Genomic DNA, 22697 nt, shown 5'->3' on the forward strand with positions numbered 1-22697 from the left:
TGCTTTGCATATTTTGGTGTCAAACTCGATAATCAAGACAAAATTGAGTCCCTCAAAAGGTGTATTATATCTGTGTTGAGGATTTAAAAAAGTGATCTAAAATACCAAAGAAAGCTTTTAGATTTGCAGTGCTTGTGGTATGAAGGGAGCAAAAAAATCATTAAAATGAATATTAGTTTTATATTAGTCCACACCCGTTGCTCTCCAATCGTTTGTGTCAACCATATATTGCGTGACTTTGTGGTACTAGATCGCAGGCTTTCAAGTGCTTTAAAACACTTTTAAAGACTACTAAGTGATTCCAAAAATATATGGTGCCCATTCATTAGACCTGTACAAGCTATTATGGGTACCATAAATAAATATAAATAAGATATACAATAAGTCAATGAGCTGCCGTACTACGGGTTTGTAATAGAGGGTTTCCTAAAAATACATGGAAACGGATACAAGTAGACGCAATAATTATTGCTGGACAAACCAAGATGGATAAATACAGAAATCAAGAAATTAGATAACAAATAAATGAAGATCCTGTACCAGAAAAAATAGAGAGGAAACTGTTAGGATGGAACCGGCATGTTCAATCACAAATTAGTCCATTAATTTGTAATCTCACAATAATCTTAATTTCCTGTGAAACTAATATCGATTAGTTGCTTAATTACAGTTTGGTTAACTTCCTGCAAACTATAGACTGCCTAATATATACTAAGGAAATGCCTGCAATGATTTTTTCGGTTCAAATTATATTTGCCAGCTTTCAAAAGTCGAAGGTTTTTGTTCTATGCAGAGGGCAATGTACTTATTTGATGAATCGTAGCATTTTAGTGAGATAATAAATGTAGCTTCGGGACTAGTTTGTGACGCAGTCTATTATAAATTTTTAAATTAACAACAACTATAGTGTAATAATTTAGTGCCTGTCAATAAAATATATTTTACACCACGACTTCAACATTTTATTTTATCCTCGTCGTATTAAAAAAAATTCAAAATTATAATTACAACCGAATTTGTCCACGGCATCTAGTCAGAAAACCCCAAAAAATTTAACTAAGAAGATAATAAAATAAAAGAGAATAAAGAAAAGAAAAAAGGGAAGACCAAAGAAAAAATGGATAGAGTAAACGAAAATGGGCAAAGCAGCGGATAATTGAAGAAATGATAGAAATCACTACAAACTAAAAAATCTGGAAAATATGGATAAGCCACAAAATTAAAATAAACAATCTGACACTGAAAGGTATAAGGATTCATTCGTAGAAAAAGAGGAAGAACAACAAAATATTTTTTTAAATGCTCACTTAAAGCAATTTAAAATTACTAGTTTATGAACGTAGTATGTGTGCGTAGATCTGGTTATTAATCGGGGCAGCACACTCACTTAGGTCGCTATTAGACTAGGCAACTGGTGGCACCACCAAGTTGCTCCACCAGTGACTCAGTACGTCACGGGGCATTTAAGTAAATGCGACATATTAGACTACGGCAACTGGTTGCGCCACCAGAAATTGTTGTCGTTCTGGTGACCGAACCCGGCCACCAGACGGGTAACATGATCTGGTGGCGCCACCGAGTTGGGGCATTATGTTATATGTACGCTATTAAAAAGTGAGTAGTCTAGTGCAGCGGTTCATAAATGGTGGTCCGCAGAACCTTGCGTTCCGTAGAAAGGTCGCAGGAGTGCCGCGTCCGTCCGACAGTTAAATAAAACATTCGTAGAAAAGACTCATAATTACATCTAATTACGACTTTTCGCTTAACCCATTAAGCGCCGTTGATGCGAAAACGCAACATTTTAAAAGGAATTTTTTTTATACAACTAAATATTTTGTTTTTAGAAAATTCTTTATATGTTTTAATTCCTAAAGGCTTGATGATATTGAAATATATTTTATAGAACAAATATAATTAATTGTTTATCTATTATAAATTAATTTCTTCAGCAGTTTTTTACATGATTCGTCATGACTATATAATCTTCTTGTAGAATTTTCACTTTGCTTATAATATAATGGTTTATATGATTTTTATAAAGCATAAACTACAGATTTAGCAATAACCATACAAAAAAATTAAATAATTTTATCAAGAAAAAGTTACATGCATTCAAACTTATTGTTGCGTTTTCGCATCAACGGCGGAATGTGCTGTCTCTAGGTAATACCGCCTACGCTACGTGACAAATCGAGTGTAACCGTATTTGACTAGTTCAGTCTTGTCTTGAGCGTTTTAGTATAAGCATATACAGCAATAATTGTGTTTCTCTGTATTGTTGCGGATAAAACATATATAATGAGTTCTGGCAAAAATAACTGGAAAGATAATTATGATCGGAATAGACCTCTTACTATTCAAGAATTGGAAGCTGCTATTGAAGAAATTCAAAATGAGACCGAAATTGATGCTGTTATAATACCACCAGATGTCGATGAGCTTACTGATGAAGAGGAAATAGATGACAATTTATTGGAAGGTATTATACGGTATAATTATATAAGATACTGTTATGTAACTTTTATTTTTTTATTACTTATAGGCCATGATAAGCCTCAAGACACTGCTGGGACATTCGAATTGATGGCTGAGGACAACACAAATGAATTTGAAGATAATTATAATGAACCTTCTACAAGCCAGGCTACTTCAAAGAGGGCAAAATCTGTTCAATATAATCCAAACTGGAGCAAAAGGGACCCCGTATACAGTAATTTTCCGGAATCGCAGGAGCACATTCAAAAACAACGTATAAAGGACATGCTTTACGGTAAATCACCAGTTGAAGTATTTTATAATTTTTTTGACGAGGAATTATTAGACATGATTTTAAAATACACTTTAAAATATGCCAAGGACAACAATCGACATGATTTTTCAATGACAGTATCTGATTTAAAGAAATTTATTGCTATTTTGATCTTGTCAGGATATCACACGTTGCCACAAATGGAGATGTATTGGAGCAGAGATGAGGACAAGGGAGTACCATTAATTAAAAATTGCATGAGTCGAAATAAGTTTCGCAATATAAAAAAATATATACATGTATGTGATAATGCTCAACTTGACAAGCAAGATAAGTTTGCTAAATTGCGCCCATTATTTGACAAAATAAACAAAAGAAATCTGCAGTTTGGTGTATTTTCACAAAATTTATCAGTCGATGAGGAAATGGTTCTTTATTTTGGTAGACACTCCGCTAAAATGTTCATCAAAGGGAAGCCTGTTCGCTTCGGTTTTAAAATTTGGTGTGTTTGTTCTCAAGATGGATATTTGTTTCAGTTTAGTCCATACGCTGGAGCACGAGAACATAAAAGTGATATGGGACTGGGAGCAGATGTTGTTATAGATCTATTAAAAGTTCTTGAATTTCCTTCTCAACACAGAATATTTTTTGACAATTTGTTTTCGTCTTTTAAACTATTTCAATATCTTACTGAAAATAATATATACGCCACAGGAACTGTGCGGGAAAACAGAATCCAAAAGTGTCCTTTAGATAGCTCAAATGATTTAAAAAAAGGGCGCAGAGGTGCTTTCGATTTTAGATATGATTTAAAATCCAAAATTTGTGTAGTTAAATGGAATGATAATTCAATCGTTATTATGACGTCAAATAATATACCAATAAATCCAATTCAGCAAGTAAAACGGTATGATAGAAAACAACGAAAAGAAGTAAGTGTAGACCAGCCATTTCTAATAAAAGAATACAACAAAAATATGGGGGGTGTTGATTTACACGATAACGGCATAGCCAATTATCGTATAAGAGTAAGAGGAAAGAAATGGTGGTGGCCTCTTTTTATAAATACTATAGACAGTACAATCGTCAATGCATGGAAAATTTATAAATTGGCAAATGACTCTACAATATCGCAATTAGAGTTTCGCTCTTATATTGTTATGGCGCTAATAAAATCAGAAGAAAGTAATTCATTATCAGCCAGCGACGATGAGGGTACATCAGCTCCTAAATACAAAGGACGAGGAAGGCCAACAAAGTCAGAAATACCGAAAGAAATGAGAACTGACAAAGTGAACCACATCGTAATACGCCACCCTGAAAAGTCAAGAAAAAGATGCAGACAATGTAAAAGCCAAACTATATATATATATATATATATATATGTGTCAGAAGTGCAATGTACATTTACACTCTACATGTTTTGACAGCTTCCATAAATTGTAATATTAGGTTTTACAGTTTTTTTACAAATATTTTATTTAGTTTTACTACTTTTGTATCTTTAATTTTGAAATAAATCTCATAATCCATAAAAGTAATCCATAATTTCTTAACAGATTCCGCCATTGATGCAAAAACGCAACATTATTTTTTTAGAACACCCTGTAACCTAAAAAAAAATTATATCCAGTTTTGTCTTTAAAACACCATAAATAATTAACCCTTATATTATTTTTATAAAAAATTTACATATTTCATACCTTGGCGGTTAATGGGTTAAACCCCGGTATGGTGCGCTGCAAACATCAAACCATTTGGTTGAGTGGTGAGGGTAGGGTAAGCCACCGACTACCCACCCTTGAGAAGTACTGGAGCTGCGGCACGTGAGTGCTCTTGTAATGGGCGAGTTGCGCATCGCAACGGTACGCGGGGGGGGGGCGAAGTTTTTGCTTATTCGTAAATATTTTTAAGCACACTGTTCGAAATCAAATGCAAATGATATAACTTGATGTTTTTACTTATTTTTATAAGTACCGAATGTGTACATTTTGTAACTAATCAAGATTTAGGAACCGATTAAAATAACTGTCGTGGGCATCGTGTTATTTTATTAAATTAAGGTTTTCCTTTTTGTTTCAGTTTATAATAATGAATAATTGGCTCAAAACGGGACGTCTTGCAAGTAGCAAAAGTGTTGAATCACATTTACTAGCAGAGTCTACAGAATATTTCAGAAGAAGCCGTTGCTGGTTGTTCTGTAAAGAAGTTTTATTTACCTAACCTATTTAATATAGTCTTACCAATGATCACTTTTACTTTTCATTTAATATTTTTGTTGTTTATATTTATAAAGTGTATTTATAGTTGTTGCTCGTTATTTATCAATGTCGTTTGCTGATCATTAACAATTTATTACAGAGTACGGAAGTAAATACAAAAGACTCTGGTGCTGGATAAGACCGACAAAGTACACCGACCAACAAAAAGGCTGAATCTAAGGAGAGAACTATTTCAAAATAGGGAAAATATAATGAATCCTACTTGTCCTTTGGATTTATTCCTGTAGGAGTTGCTAAGAATCCAGATGGACAATGCGTTATTTGCAGTAAAATTATGTGCAATAGCTCTCTTGTACCTGCAAAGTTTAAACGGCATCTTGACACCAATCATCCGCAACTGAACGATAAAAGGGTAAGCTTTTTTGAAAGACACAAAGAAGTACATAAAACCGGTATTGCTGCTTTACAGAGATTTATGTTAAAACAGATAGGTAATGAGAACGCAACACAAGCATCATTCATGCAAAGTTACAGAATTACTCTTGCTGGTAAACCACACACGATTGCAGAGAATTTAATCAAGCCATGTATTTCAGATATCGTCAGTTGCGTACTCAGAGAAGATGCAGCAAAAAAGTTGCAGCAGTTCAGTGTTCCAATAACATCATATCTGAGCGAATTCATAAGATTTTAGACCACATTGAAGATGAATAAATCTGTAGGTTGAAAGACAGTGAGATGTTTGCGTTACAACTTCACAAAAGTACAGATGTCGTCGGGTTATCAATACTGCTTGTTTTCGTGAGATACCCCTTCGAAGAATCAATTGAAGATTTGTTTCTCTGTACACCCTGAGACCAACACAACAGGAGAAAAAATTTTTAAAATCATTGATAATTATATGACTAAACACCATATTGACTGAAACAAATGTATTGATGTGTACAACGACGCAGCTGAAGCTATGATCGTTAAAATAAAAGGAAATGTAACAAGAATAAAAAATAGTATACCCAGTTGTAGTAGCAGTTACTGCGTTGTACATCGCCATGCTCTTGTCGCGAAAAAAATGTCATCGGCTTTAAAGAAAGTTCTCGATCAAGCCGTACAAATTATTAACTACGTTAAATCACGTCCACTCCAGTCGAGGCTTTTTAAAAAAGCGTGTGAAGAAGTAAGAAGTCAGCATCAATCACTTTTGCTTCACACGGAAGTACATAAGATGGCTTTCAAGAGGAAAAGTTTTATCAAGATTATTTGAATTGCGCAACGAGCTTACGATATTCTTTGCTGAACAACCTATTTCTGTATCTGTTGATACGCGTTAGTACGCTTGTTGAGCAATGGTTGATGATATTGGCTTACTTAGCTGATATATTTGATAAACGCAACTTATTCTGCCAGTCCCTACAAAGAAGAACAGTAACCTCATTTACAGTAAAAGACAAAATATCTTCCCTTAAAAACAAAATTTGCTTCTCGATAGAATGTGTGGAACAAAAAAATTACCAATGTTTTACTCTTTTAAAAACCTTCTTGGAAGGGAATGAGTTAGGAGTAACCTCAGATGTGGAAAAAAACATAATTGAACATTTAATTAACCTCGAAAAATCCTTGAAAGATTATTTCCCGAAGAAGTTACAGGACATCAACTGGGTTCAGAATCCATTCACAAAGCATACCAAACCATCGATGTTAACTATGCCAAAGCATGAGAATTTGATCGACATTAAGTGTTCATCCCTTCTAAAACAAAAATTCGAATCACAAGATTCTAATCTGAATGACCTTTGGATTGCACTTAAAGATGAATACACCGCAATCGCTGAAAAAGCTATCATGGTTCTACTTCCTTTTTTCCGTCTTTCAGCTTCCGGTTATGCTAAAAACAAATTCAGAAATAGGCTGGATGCAGCTTCGTATTCAGTTGTCAGACATTAAGAATAATTTTAATACTATTATGTGTGAAAACATTTCATTCTTCACATTGAAATAGTTATAGTTAATAACTTAATTGTATTTATCTTTGTATAATAAATATTTTGTATTCGTTACAATATTATTTTTCATTCATAATTTCTTCCTTCTTTTACAGTCTTACATAAAAAATATTCAAATTACAAGGTAATTTCTTTATTTATCAAAATAGGGTTGCGCCAAAAAAAATACCGAACCTCTGGTCTAGTGGGTTCATGGGTCGAATCCCGGTACGCTCCAGAAAAAAAAATATTTGTTAGGAATATATTAAGAATAATAATGAAAATAAGTAAAAGAGCAAAACAATTTTAAAATCAATACACATATAAAGATATCTTCACTATATATTTACGTGCTTCGTAAAATTAAATGTAACGTAAAGGTATATATTTTTGTTAAGAAATTCAATCCACTACATACCGAGTTCGACATAAACCCTAAACCAAAAAACGGATCTCATTATAATCCAAATTGAACCGAAGGCACACTAACAACATGTGACTCAAAATACAAAGAAAAGAACCAACGTTATTTGATATCAATTTACTGGAGTACACAAAGTTTTTACTTTGATGTGAGAGTAGCGACGCGCATTTCGTTAGTTTTTCTAATAAATTCGAGAGCACGGCGGAAATAAAAGATTCATGTTCATTATTTTTCAGCGAAATTGGAATCTGCATGTACCAAGAGAGTTGTTTTTGCGTTCTCTTGATACCGTTAGGCCATATTTAGAGTTTAACAAGAGAAAATCTTAGTTTTTAAAATGGCGGATATTTAAAAAAGTATTTCAACTAAGTATTTTTTGAATTCAGTTTATTTAACAAATTAAAATGCTACTATATAAGAAGAGCATGTGCGAGAAAACAGACGGTGTTCACGGTCTTCACACATTTCTTAATTTTTTTGCGACTAGTACAGTAGAACCCCGATTATGCGTGTTTGATGGGATCGGATGTGACACGGATAAGCCGAACATTTATTTCCTATATATGTACATTTATTACATACATAAATTGTACTTAATAACCGAATTCGGTCATTGACCGAAATTTATACCCAAAACGCGTTGTGAGTTTCGTTAATTTCTCACATCGAGTTTCGGGTATTTTTGACGTGCACAAACGCATTGTGGATATAATGCGAAGACCCACAATGCGAAACTACGAAGACCGTCGGACACACACGACGATTTTTCGCGTTATGTAAAAATGTAAATAAAAATACGTTAATAAAAATGATGGCTATAAAAGATATAAATGATGCTAAATGATGTAAATAAAAATACAAATACCCACATAACTAAACTTCTAATTCTATTTAAAGAAATGCAGATAAAAATAAGTTTTAAACACAAAAATTTTTAGAACCAAATTTCTTCATTTATTTTTGCCTGTCAACAATCCACGACACTTTGAATTACATTGTTTGTTCCTTTATTGTCGCCACAAAACCTTTTATAGTTGCATCTGAGAAAACCTTGTCCAGAACCTTTGGATGACATATTTGCTGCAGTTCTCAAAGGTATTTTTTTACTAGTAATATCATTTGATTCAAACATGAATTGCGAATCGGTTTGAAGAAGTTCATTACTTGAAAATAATCTATTCATTGGTCCATTCTCAGTACTGAGTTTGTACAAGCCATCATTATTAATTTCAGAAACAATGGTAAAGGGAAATGAATGGATTATTTCCACCAATTTCCCGTAGAGCAACAAACCCTCGTAGTAACCTATCGAGGTTGTGTTACAGGATTTGTGGGGTAGCTGATTCGTTTGTTTGCCTCTTATGGGGGTGAAATTATACACAACACTTTTATTAGCGGTTTAGTCTACTTCCACAATATACCTTTTATGTATACACTTTACAACAAATACACTTTACAATGCTAAACTACTTTGCTCTTGTATCTTGTGTAGAACGGGTAAGAGAGAGAGGAAGACAGGGAGAGAGAGCGAGAACAACGTGACTGGTACCTACAAAGGGGTATGCGGGCTGGAGAGGTGTCAAATATGCTGACGATCGTCTGGTCTTTTTTAACCAATAACAGATAATATTTGATATGCAAATTACAATGGCGGCGTTAGATTAAATTGGAGTAGTGACAAATTAGTTGATTTTCCAACAAATGGCTAATACATTTCTTGGAGTTAATCGAGCTCTATCAACATCCGGTACTCGAATCAAAACATAGGTCCCTTTTTTAATTGAATAAAAGAGTTGAGTGAAATAAAAAATTTGCTTCTTTTTTAAAGGAGCAAATCGTTTATTTGACTCACATATCATCTTTGATGGATGAACCCTCATCATTTTATGTGATTTTTCTCTCTCATTCAATATACTCTTACTTCTTTGGGTTAACTGATCATTGAAATTGCCGTCAACTTTGCCTTCTTGTATATTGGGCGCATCATCATTATTTTAATCAGGTTATTATTGTCCAGGATTGCTAAAGATTCATTCATATATTTGTCTTGATTCTCTAAATTCTCTTGGCAGGGTTCTACACTATTACTTTCTTCTCCATTTTTTAAATAATCATCAATATGTTCACTTTCCATGCTATTTATTAATTCTTCCAAGTCTTTTTCATTTTGTAGTTTATCAAGGATATCTTTCGGAAGGTCTGCATCTTCTAAACAATTGGTTTGTCTACTGCCAAACATGGCCTCATAAGGGCTCAACCCTTCGGACCATTTTGTATTATTAATATCGTTTACTCAGGTAATCAACATATCTCGGACATCTTGATTAGCCCTATCTACAGAGCCTTGACTTTGTGAGTGTCTTTGTCGACCGTGAACTATTTTCAGACAAGACCACATAGTAGTTAGTTCTACAATAACCGAGTTGGCAAACTCAGGGCCGTTATCACTTTGCAAGATAAATGAAGCACCTACTAAACAAAAAATATCAACCAAGTGGTCAGCCACTTCAAGTGCTGTCTGTTTTGGTTTCCAATGGTCTCGAAAACAAAAATTTAGTTAAATGATCCTGTTAGTTTAAAATAAAGTTATATGGACCATCGGGCTGTTGCATATCTATCAGGTCAACCTACAATATGATTAATATTATTTTTTCATATCTAAAAATCATTAGCTCCTTATAATCACCTGACATCTACAATTCATATAATTTAGAAATTATAGGTTTGAGAACCAATCCTGTCTTTTTTTTCTTTAAATGGCATAATTTGAATTTATTACGGTACAAGTTTATAATTTCTCGGGTTATATTTGCGTATTTTTTCTTTAACTCATGTTCCATTCCTATAAACAATAAAAAAATGTTTAAAGACTTTTTGACAAGAACTTGCCAGAGAGAGAGAGAGAGAGAGAGAGAGAGTTACCTAAAGACGGTGCCTAACGCATAGTTAAAAAAACGGAAATATGTACCTACTTTTTTCTCCTTTATGTCCTATATTTATGTGGGCTGTATGCACAATATCAAATAATTGCTCACTATGAACAAAAAATTTGATTTCCTCTTCGTTAGTGTGTCTTTTGGCTGTCAGATGTTTATTTTTTCCAATACTTAATAATTCATATCTAGACTTCGGCAAATATGCAAATAAAAATGTAGAAAATATGCTCATAAATATGCACGTGTTTACCCGAAAATATGCAAATATTTTACAAAATATGCATACAAATAAATAAAAAAATCGTAAAATAGTAACAATTTTATTTAAAAAAAAAAGTGTACATAACTAAATATTTCCTACTATTCATTAAGATTTACATTTATTTTAAGTAACTACATCATTTTTAAGTATGAATAAACTTATTTAGAATTATGGTAACAATAAATGACCAACTGGTGTTCAAAATTTTCTAACAAAAACTTGTGGCTTCTGTCTGAGTACATATATTTATATATGGAAAAACTTCGTTCAACATCAACTGATTTAACGGGAGCATTTTTCAAACTAACCAAAACATTTGGTTCTAAATTAATTGTTTCCGAAATATTTCCAGCTAGAACACTGACTACTTCAGAAAGAATATGGTAACCTTTATTTTTTTCCATAGTAGCTTCAAATTTTTTTAAAATATCTTTTCCAATATTACCTTTAACGTTCCGACAACATGACGCAAATTATTTTATTAATGCTGTACTTTCGAACAATGACAGTTTTGGTGATTCTAACTGAGTAATTGTTTTTTGAACAAAACTAAAATTTGATTTTATAAATGAAAGTTCTTGTTGAAGCAAGTTACTCTGAAAAGTTTGTTTAGAATCCAAAAGAGATTGGGAACTTTCATCTGTTAACGTATCAATTATGTTCTTTATTTTAACAAAATGATCTGCATAAAAATTAGCTGCTTCTAACCATGTTCCCCATCGCGTTAAAATAGGTTGTGGTGGAAGAGGAATGTTAGATAGCATTTCTTTATAAAGTTGAATTCTTATAGGAGATTTAAGAAATACTTTTTTGACACTGGATATCATGGTATTTACAAGAGGAAACTTTTTTCGTATTTCCTCTGCAACTCTGTTTAATCCATGCGCTACACAAGTAACATGTATTAAATCTGGGAAAAATATTTTTAAATTTTGTCCTGCTTTCACCATATAAGGAGCAGCATCCGATAAAATAAGCAGTAATTTATTAGAAGGAATAGTTGTCGGAAGAAAAAAAGTTGCTAATGTTTCTTGTATAAAACGCAAAATTGTTAAAGCATTTGTTTTCTCAAGTTGCTGGCATGAAATAAGATGAGATTTTGGTAAGGTATCTTCTTTAAGAACACCAATCAATAAATGAGCAATATACTTTCCTGAGGAATCAGTGGTTTCGTCTACAGATATGTCAAAATAATTATCTGCAATTTCTTCCTTAATATTAATTAACACCGACGAGTATAGCCCGTTCACATTATTTCTTCTTAGAGACCGATCACTTGGAACATTAAGTTTGCAATATTTTTTTAGAAACGAACTAAAATTTACATTTGCTAATTTTGAAAGCGGTATGTTTGTAGACACTAATGCGCGACACAAGTCTTCATTAAAAGTTTCTTGCTCATCTAATTTTTTTGAAGTAGATTGGAAACATTTAGCCATTGAAGTTTGATGTTTTCCTCCTATTTTTCCTTTTTTTGCAATGTGTGAAGCAGTTCTCACATGTTGGTCTATCTGAAATTTCTTCTCACATGCTATCTATAAATAAAAATAAAAACCTTTATTTTAACCCAACCTTTAAAATATAAAAATATACAAGGTGTTTTTGGTTAATCAAATAACTGGTTTGGAAAAAAAAACACTCGCTAAGTGTTTTAAATGCAGTACTAATCCACAAATTAGTTTTTGTTACTAACCATTAGTACATCATATAACTTATTTTAAAATTCAACAAAAGTTTTTTTTTGTTAATTCAATTACAATAAAAATAATTGTGTTTTAGAATAGCTGACTTCATAAAAAAAAGTAAAGGTGAAAAATTTTTCTAAATACACACCATTGTATTGTACCATGGACAATTTTTTCTCACTAAAGGAAGCTATTTTTCATTTAAAAACAACCTACGAGTACTAAATTTCAAGTAAATACGTTTATTGGTTTTAAAGTTATTGTTGTTATTAACTAAAAGAATTTAATTTTTTTTAATTTTAACACCCTGTATCTCGAAAAGTAAATAAGTTTGACCCCTCATTAACTATATCGTTTTGTTCAATTTTTCGAGAAGTATCTACAGTCAAACGTTGTAAGTGTCATTTGGAAACACCCTGTATGTATGAAATATTAGATATTTAATAGAAAATATTAGATACTTACAATTTTGCCACAGACTGAACAGTAGATTTTTCCCATATCCATAGACAGCTCTTTATAAGGTTTAATCCAAGTTGAAGCACTGGTTGTTTTAGGCATTATAAAATCACAATCTTTCTTTTTGTTACGCACAACGAGTGTTTACGCTTTGAATATCAAAACAAAAATGATTTACAAATCTGAGCATCAAATTAGAAATGTTTAGGTACCTAATTCAATAAACTGGGAGATTTTGGAAAATCCCTAAATTAGGAACAAAACTATTAGCCGTTTACCTGCTGTTAAGATACAATAAATTGTAGATAGATTTGGGGATTAGATTAGATTAGATCATAAAATGCAAATGAGCGAACCCTAAGCGATTATCCAACAACTGAATGCCTCAGTGACCGAGACTTTCTAAGAATGTTGAGGGCTACTTAAATTGATCTTCTTTGAAATTGTAAATGTTTTGTACCTGTAGAGATTACGTACTTAGATCATTTCTTGATTAAAATGACTACAAAATTGTATACAAGAATTGAAATAAATTGGTATGTTTAAAAATTTTCAAATACAGTATAAAAATCTGAACTTTTATGCACTTTATGCAAACTTTTATACAAATATGCCAAAATATGAAATATTTGCATAAAATATGCACAATATGCAAAATATGCAATATGCATATTTGCCGAAGTCTATTCATATCCATTGAGTCTTCGATAATGTTTAGATAATAGTCCTTTGTTGAATCTTCGCAATTATTGTGCTTCTTTAACCTTATAAATTAGTTTTTTTATAGTCGCCTTTTAAAAGTAGCGTAGATCTAATACTTGACTCCACGTAAAGTTTATTCAAACCATCCTCGAATTCCTTTTTAAGGTTTTCGATTGATTCACCCATTGTATTAGAAATTATCAGAAACTACACTGAATAAAACTCGTGTTACCGGTAAGATTCCATATGCGACTTCTGTATTTCCCTTTGTACGTATTTATGTTGGCCATAAAGCGAAATTCGTCGTGTGTTTCCGACCGTCTTCGTAGTTTCGTGTTGTATTGTCGGTCATTGTAATTTACCAACACCGCGTTATGTGCACGTCAAAAATACCCAAAATGCGATGTGAGAAATAAATGAAATTCACAACGCGTTGTGGGTATAAATTTCGGTCAATGGTCAAATTCGGATATTGAGTACAACACATACATATCTACCTACAGTGAAGACTAACTTTCATTTACATATATAAACCGGTATATTAGGCTTCGCGCCCTTCCGGTAGAGATCTATGAGTATCACCAAACTGCAAGTCCTTTCGCTTGTCGTACTGCTTCACCATAACCAAATCAGACACCATCGTATTCTAGTTTAAGTTGCAGATTCATTTAGAATTTTAAACTACTACGTTAGCCTTTTTTATTTTTCTGTACGTCGGACCAGGCTTCGACCGCACCCCCACTAGAGCATTTGCCCATCTGACCGACATTTATCTAGAGCGGTTATGTATTTTAAGTAGCTTTCCCTCTTAAGTCCTGACTTTCTAGAGGAAGTGTAGTGGTCATTGTAATATCTTGTATTGTCCGTCTTTAAATATCTCTGACCCATTGTTTAAGTAGCTAAGTTTTTAAACCAAATTCGGTCATTTCGAGCTGTGTCAAAGTCTTCGATTTCTAATCGTCTGCTGTAGTTTGCGTAAGTTTAAAATGTCGATAAGGTCCAAATATTCTCATTGCTCAAAATAGTCTAGCATAACATATGCAGCAAGGATAACAGATGGTCAGCTCTACGTCAACCAATTCCCTGTAGAAAGAGTGACGCACTACAACTACCTCGGCACCCTAATAAATGAAGAATAGACCAACAACCAGGAGATTAGAACACGCATCGAAAAAGCTAGATCAACCTTCAATCGGATGGGGGCCTTCTTCAAGAGTCACTACTTCTCCCTTGATACAAAAGTAAGAATGTTGCGAAGCTACGTCTTCTTTGTCCCTTTTTATGGTGTTGAATCGTGGACCTTCAACGAGGATATTTGCAGAAAACTGGAAGCATTTGAGATGTGGCTACATTGATAATACTTAAGATCCAGTGGACTGACCCAGTCACAAATGAGGAGGTCCTCAGAAGAATAAATCAAGTGGTCAGAGAGGTACTGACCACCATCAAATCTCAAAAGTTAAAATTCTTCGGACATATTATACGAAATGAATCCACATATGCTCTCCTTCAAGCCATCCTGCAAGGAAAAATATTTGGAAAACGAGGTCCAGGAAGAAGAAGAACATCTTGGTTAAAGAACCTCAGAATCTGGTTCAATACAACATCTGTGCAGCATTTCCGCGTTGCTGCAGATAAGATAAAGATTGCCATGATGATCGCCAACATTCGTAACGGATAGGCACATCAAGAAGAAGAACATATGCAGTCTTTTCATCCTTCTGAAGAGTTACTCTTTAGATTGATACTGTCTCATCATTTTCTTTGTCTTGACTCTCGTTTTCGAATGAATCAGGTTGTGACGTGCCGGGCTGTTTCAAAACTAGTTCGACAACATCGTCGTTCCTAAGGAGCTAATAATCTGGCTAATCTTTGTCACACTGTGTCCACGTCTCAACCTTATTTTATCAGTTCTTTTTATCATAATATTCCATGATGCTTTTAACTTTCGCCAGCGTAATCATTTTGTAAAAAGCTATTTTGTAAGTAAAAATTGCAAAAGGTGAACGATTTCCAAAACTTTATCAAATCAATTTTATCATAAATTATCTTCGGTAGAGTCATTTTATTGTTTCAATAACACCTTCATCCATTGGTTAAGCAATTTATGTAACATAGGCTAGAAAAGGAAGAACAAAGAAATTTTACTCGTCAGATCTTAGGGCTATCTCATTGGAATAAGCACCAGCATTATCCAGAAAAAGCGTCTTTTGTGATAACTTTTTCTTCTTCAAATAAGACTTGGAATTATGGAACCAATTTTGGAAGATATCACACGTTATGCAGGCAGCTTGATGGTTATAATAGTGAACTGGGAGATTTTGTGGTTTCATAATCTTAAAAACGCAAAGATTTTTTGACTGTCCGATCACAGTCTGTTTCAGTCTATGTCTGCCAGACTTATTGGCACAACATAACACCGGCTTTTACTTTTTTATACCTAGGTGCACTCATCTCATTACTGACAGCTAAGGTTTTTGTAGATATTACTCGCCTGTATAAACCTGTTTCATAGGTAAGATGAAGAAAGTGGTATGCTAGTAGAACCTGATGAAATATCTACAAGCATTTGGAAGGTTCTTAGGAGAGAAAAGGGTTGATGTGTTGTAGTAAATGAAAAAAGTAGAATATATGACAAAGAAAGAATGTTCAATGCATGGAGGAAGAGCGTGACGATATCACTGTATATAGATAAAGGGAACTTTCAGAATTGTAAGGACCAGGAAACAACGGATACCTTGTTTGTTTTGAGACAGTTGATAGGGAGAAGAAAAGAAAAAAAAGAAAGATTTGGTATTCTTTTTCACTGAGTCCCTACCTGTTTAATCGTGTTATAAATGTATGGACAGAAGTAAAGGAGGAGGCTCCTTAATCAATGCTATTTTGCGGATATTGGTGAAGGAGAGGAAAAAAATTACTCTGAACAATAGGGAGGAGGAAATGAGCGGGGGACTCGAATGTGATCGAAAAATCGGTGAAGGGCTACAAGGAAATATATACAAGAGTGTAATGAGGCCTGCGTTGATGTACTGTGCTGAATTGTAGCCTATAAAGATGGTTCAGAAAAAGGAGATGGAGGTAGCTATAATTAAAAGTCATTCCAAAACCGGCCTTAGGTGTGTCAAAAAACACTCTTCGCTGCCGGATGAGTCAAAAATCAGCTCAGAATCCTAACAGACTTAAGTCATAAGTGACTTATAAGTACTTAAGTAAGTAGTCATAAGTGACTTTAAAGTACTTGAAGACTTAAGTAAAAATATGTGCCATTTAGGGGACACCTACACACAATAAAGCTTTTTGGAATTGGAATAGGAATTGTGCAACTTGCATCCACTTCCTATGTCAACGTTTTAAATCGTCAGTCCAACGTGTTGGTAGACAACTTCTGCTTCGGTAGACATTGTCTCTTGGTCTCCACTTTGTCAATCTGTTATCTGTCATTCGGTTCACGTGACCTACCCAGTTCCACTTCAGTGTTGCTATTCTCTCTATGGCATCAGCCACTCCTGATATTCGTCGTAGCTGGCGGTTTGGAATCTTGTCACACGGATCTTTTTCACTGTTTTCCTTTCATAGTCAACGTTTCCGCTCCGTAAGTCCTAGTTTTAGTACCGAGCCTTTAATATTAAATTTTCCGACCACCATCCGTTTCGTTGTCTTTGCGTTGATGGTTTAGCTCTTTTCATTACATTCGTTGTTTACTAATTTCGACAGAGCTTAAAAGTCTTCTAGACTCTCTGCCATTATGGCGGTATCATCAGCGTATCTGATATTATGAATAATTTTACCAGCGATTTTAATACCTTTGCTACGATTGTCTCCTTCGCTATTTCAAACATTGATTCAGAGAAAGCATTAAACAGCATCGGTGACATAACACATCCCTGTCTGACGCTACGCTTAACAGGAACTTTCGGTGAAACCTCCTGATCCACCTTAATGCAAGCCGTGTGATTGTAGCAAAGATTTTTGAGCACAAGAGTTCGTATCCAGACCAACTAAGTCTAAGTATTAAAATATTTATGTATATGATACTCTATCAAAGGTTTTCTTGAAATATATAAAACACTATGTTTTTTCGAAACTTATGTTTTGAAGTAGTACCCTGGTACCCTAGTACCCATAAGGCTTTGGAAATCAAACTGTTTATCACCAGTAATCTCTTCACAAAGTTAATAAATTCGACAATGTAACATTTTCATAAAAATTTTGAGTGTGTGACTCATTAAACTGATAAATCGATATTCTTTACATTCATAAGCGTTAATTTTTTGGGAATAATTACAAATTATGATTCCAATTAGTTATCTGGTAATTTGCTACTGCTGTATATCTCGTTAAAGAGGGAGGTGATAATGGCAACGATCCCATTATCTAATAGTTGTAATATTTATGTAAGTATCGTCAGGACCATCAGCACTTCTTCGTTTCGCTTGGTTGACGGTCTTTTGTACTTGTGAGACTAGAATCGGTGGGCCTGTGTTTCTCTTAGATATCTTGGTAGATTCTTTGATCGTCTTCAAATATTGCTGTTATGTAATTTTCTCATTCGGTACATTGCTACTCAATATCACTTTAAATTCTACCATTAGAGTAGGTCTATTACTTTAAATTCTGCTTTTAATTAATTTTTTAATCAATTGCCGTTAATTTTTTTTAGTATTTTATGCAAATAAAAGCTGTCGTTTCGTTGCTTCAGCTTTACAATTTATAGACAGAACTCTTGTAGCCATTGGCCTTTAGCTAGTTTAATTATTTTTCGGATTTTTCTTTGTATCTGAATTTGTACTGCCTTAAAATGCCCATTAGATCTAAGATATCTTGTGTCATCCAGTCTTTTTTATTGTCGTTTTCATTTGTTTCCAGCAATTTTTTATTTGTCAAGAGACCTTTTTTAGAGGGCATGGGTCTTAAAATGCATCCAGTGATATTGTGGTTGTTTGCTTATTTTTTCAGACTATTTTTAGCCTAACTGTAATTGTAGCGCACAGTAGAGTATGATCTGATCGAATGTCAGCAACTGGGCAAGTCTTTACCGATTTTGTGCAGTTTTAAATCGCTTTATAATCAATTTGATTTCTTACAAGATTGTCTTCTCAATCACTTGGAGACTTCCAAGTGATCGAGTTTTGGTAACGAAAACCAAGTATTCATAATTACGAACTTTTTATCTTGGCAGAACTGCCCCAAGCGTTCCCCTGTTTCATTTCGTTATCCTCAACCAAATGGAGAAACCGTTGAACAGCTAACAAAATTCAAAACTCCGTGTAATCTGTCAAAAAAAACGAACGAACTGAAATTATTAACACGTTTGAAAATAGAAAATCAATATTTCGGTCATGTTAACACAAATAAAAAATGTTTAATATAGATCACTGCTGCGAGACGCAGTAGATAAATAAACAAAAAAGGTTTACAAATTGATGCTGATCAAATAAAGAGAATATCTTTTTTTCTTATAGCCAAATATGTCGAGATTTTGGTTAATAATTTTTAAATCCTGTGTGGCCTAGAACGAAAGATTTCCCCTTTTTCCAGATGTTTTTATATAAACTTAGCTCTTTTCACGTTCAAGTGCTCTTTATTTAATATATTTAATTTTTAATGTTCATATATTTGTAAGATCTACTCCTATAATAACTAATACTTTTATATCTAGAACTGGCCTAATATCAAATCGTTTATTTATTCGAACATTTCATTTATCTTTTCATTTCAAAGAGACATTAACGTTTCTCGTTTCTCTGGATTGGTCAATCTGTTTCACATGTAAAGTTTCACAGTCGTTTAGGAAACTTCTTTGGTGTATGTATTATGACTTATGACATATCTTTGTTTCATATGAAAGTAATTCTTTATAAAATCTGTAGTAATTGAAAAGAACAATGTAAACGATAAAGTTATTTTATAGCTCCATGCTTATTTCGTACTTTGATATTACGAAAGGAAATAAATATTGAACTGACATATAACAGAGTTAAAGTTAAAAATTTAAAGTAAATTATTAGTTATTACTACTTATTATTAATATATTATATGTGTAGGTACATTATAGGACAAAATTTAAGGTGAGTATGTAATTTGAACGGTAAAAAGTGAAACTTATTTAAAACTATACAGCGATAGGTACATACGGCGCCACCAAACCAATTCGTTTCATAGTTATATTTCATGTATGTATCACCGATCGCTTCAAGCGTTGTTTTTGAGAGAACGATTCAATCTACAAAAAGTGCTAATAAACATATTTATTTAAAATTATCTCAGCTACATTTTTTACTTAAAACATTTTTTTCTACGGCATACAGATTCTTGGTAAATTGATTGTTTCAGTTTTTCCTCACCTACGTGGAGCTAAAAGTGGTAAACTTCTTTGCATCCTTTTTAGGGTCCCAAAATTGACATTCTGAGCAAATGTATTCTTCACCCTTCAGCGGGTTCGTATGATTTTTAGAGATTAATTCTCTGACGACTGGACTAACAGCCAAAATCATGTGAGTAAATCCATTTTGACAGGTCGTCACAAAGGTTTGATGCCCAACAGGAAATTCGTGGTTGAACACTTACTTTTCCTTTAAAAGCAGGTGATCGTCCACAAATTTTCTGTTGGGCGTCAAACCCTTGTCACACCTGTCAAATTGGCTCACAGGATTTTAATGGTTGGTTGCTGATTCTTTATTTTGTCTCTTGTGGTGTGATATTATGCACATAAACACTTGGTAAATTAAGTACTTTGCTCTTATTGTCATCGAATGCCATAGTCTGTGGACTAGTACGCATTTCGATGCGCATCGCCCCGCCTCGAATTTTCTCATTGGCTCTTGACCTGGAAATCCCTATTTATCGCTCGAACAGTGCATATAAATATTGGCGATTTTCAGGTCAGCCAAGTCAGTCCCTCACGGGCTCTCCGAGAGCTTAGTGCTCTCGGGGCTCTGCTTCCTGCATTTATTTTCCATCCTCCGTGGCTGAGAATTGTTTCAACTTAACTTGGTGTTTTTATTTCGACGAAGAAATTGTCATGTAAGAAATATCTTGCCTTTTTCAAGACAAGACACTGAAGATAAATATTTTCCTAGTCCATAACCCGAAAATGGACTTAAGTAGAGGAGCTCTCGACAGTATATTCGAAGCCCTCTACAGAGCACCCGGGGATATCAGAAGGTGGTTAGACCCTTAATTGTTCCCCCGAGGTGACATTATATGGAACGTCACAGCGATAGGGAGAGAAGGAGAACTAACATGAACTTTGTGTAAAAGAAAAATTACTGAGAACAACTTTCTACTTTGAGTAATATAATAAGACTGTAAGGGCGTAAAAACAAGAAATAAATGATAACTTAAAGAAAATCAAACAAGACGTGATAAAAACAACAGATGTTAATGACAAATGGAACATGGTACAGGAAACTTTAATAAAGGCAGGAGAAAAGCTACTGCAGACAAAAATAAGAAAAAAACAGAGATGGATGACTTCAGAAATCTTAGATCTAATGGAGGAAAGAAGGAAACATAAAGGCAGGAGTAAAGCAAAACACAAGGAACTACAGAGATTGATAGGAAAGAAAATTAAAGAGGCCAAATCCACCTGGCTTGCTAATCAATGCAGTGAAATAGAGGCATATGCTAAACAGTACGATAGCTTTAACATGCATAAGAAAATAAAGGAAATGACAAATACACTGAGAAAAAAGAAAGATGCCCTTCTGAAAGACGCAAATGGAAAAATCATTATAGAAATTAAAGAGAAATTAAAAAAATGGAAGACATACATAACAGATCTGTTTGAGGATAATCGGCAAGAACCGGAAGAAATCGACAGCGAAACGGGGCCAGAGATCATAATAGAGGAAATCGAACAAGCAATACGAAACGCAAAAAACGGAAAAACTGTAGGTCCAGACGAAATACCTGCGGAACTACTGAAATGTCTAGACGATGAAACTCTACCTGTACTTCTGGACCTATTTAATGAAGTATATAAAACTGGAAAAATCCCACAGGAATGGTTGGTGTCCACCTTTGTAGCAATACCAAAAACAGTATATGCCAAAGATTGTTCAGACTATAGGACAATATCACTAATAAGCCATACCCTCAAAATATTTCTAAAGGTGATTCATGGAAGATTATATAGAAAACTAGAAGATGATATGGATGATACTCAGTTTGGGTTCCGCAAGGGACTGGGAACGAGAGAGGCATTGTTTGCTTTTAATGTCCTCTCTCAAAGATGCTTAGATATGAACCTAGATATTTATTCCTGTTTCATCGACTTCGAGAAGGCATTCGACAGGGTCCGACATGAAAAACTAATAGAAATACTGAGAAACAAAGATATAGACAGACGAGACTTACGAATCATTATTAATCTGTATTGGAATCAAAAGGCCAATATAAAGATAGAAGAACAAAAGTCCGAAAATGTAGATATAAAGAGAGGAGTAAGACAGGGCTGTGTTCTGTCACCATTACTGTTTAACGTGTACAGTGAAGCCATATTCCAGGAAGCGATAGCGGATCTGGGTGATGGAATCTCTGTAAACGGAAGAATAGTAAATAACATAAGATTCGCTGATGACACCGTTATAATGGCAGACACCCTGGAATCGCTACAAGAATTGGTAAATAGAATTAACGATTATTGCATTAGATACGGACTAAAAATAAATAAGAGAAAAACTAAATTCATGATTGTCTCAAAAACGCAACATGGAAATGAAAGATTAATGATAGAGCAAACCCAAATAGAAAAAGTAGAGACATATAAATATCTGGGAACCTGGGTTGATGACAAAAATGACCAAAGCAGAGAAATCAAAGTCCGCATTGAAACTGCAAGGCAAGCATTTGTGAAAATGAAGACAATGCTTACCAACAGAGACCTTCAGTTGCATCTCAGATTGAGGGCTCTAAGATGTTACATATTTTCTATCTTACTATACGGAATGGAAGCTTGGACATTGAAGAAACAACACATAAGGAAAATAGAAGCGTTCGAAATGTGGTGTTACAGAAGAATATTAAAAATTCAGTGGGTTCAAAGGATTACCAATGCTGAGGTACTACGACGTCTAAATAAGGAGTTAGAAATTATGAACAGCATAAAAAGAAGAAAACTAGAATATTTGGGTCACATAACCAGAGGAGAAAAATATGAGCTGCTGAGAATTATTATGCAAGGAAGGATCCAAGGAAGAAGAAGCGTAGGAAGAAGACGCATCTCCTGGCTGAAAAACCTTAGAGAATGGTTTAACTGTAGTTCACTACAACTTTTCA

At 33.9% G+C, this 22697-nt stretch overlaps 1 protein-coding gene across 2 annotated transcripts in view; it reads right to left on the bottom strand.

Moving 5' to 3' along the window:
- Positions 1-22697, bottom strand: part of LOC140439452 (galectin-8-like) — a 138160-nt gene that overhangs the window by 28199 nt on the left and 87264 nt on the right. The window lies entirely within an intron of this gene.

Source organism: Diabrotica undecimpunctata, chromosome 4 (assembly GCF_040954645.1).
Source record: "Diabrotica undecimpunctata isolate CICGRU chromosome 4, icDiaUnde3, whole genome shotgun sequence".
Classification (NCBI taxonomy): domain Eukaryota; kingdom Metazoa; phylum Arthropoda; class Insecta; order Coleoptera; family Chrysomelidae; genus Diabrotica; species Diabrotica undecimpunctata.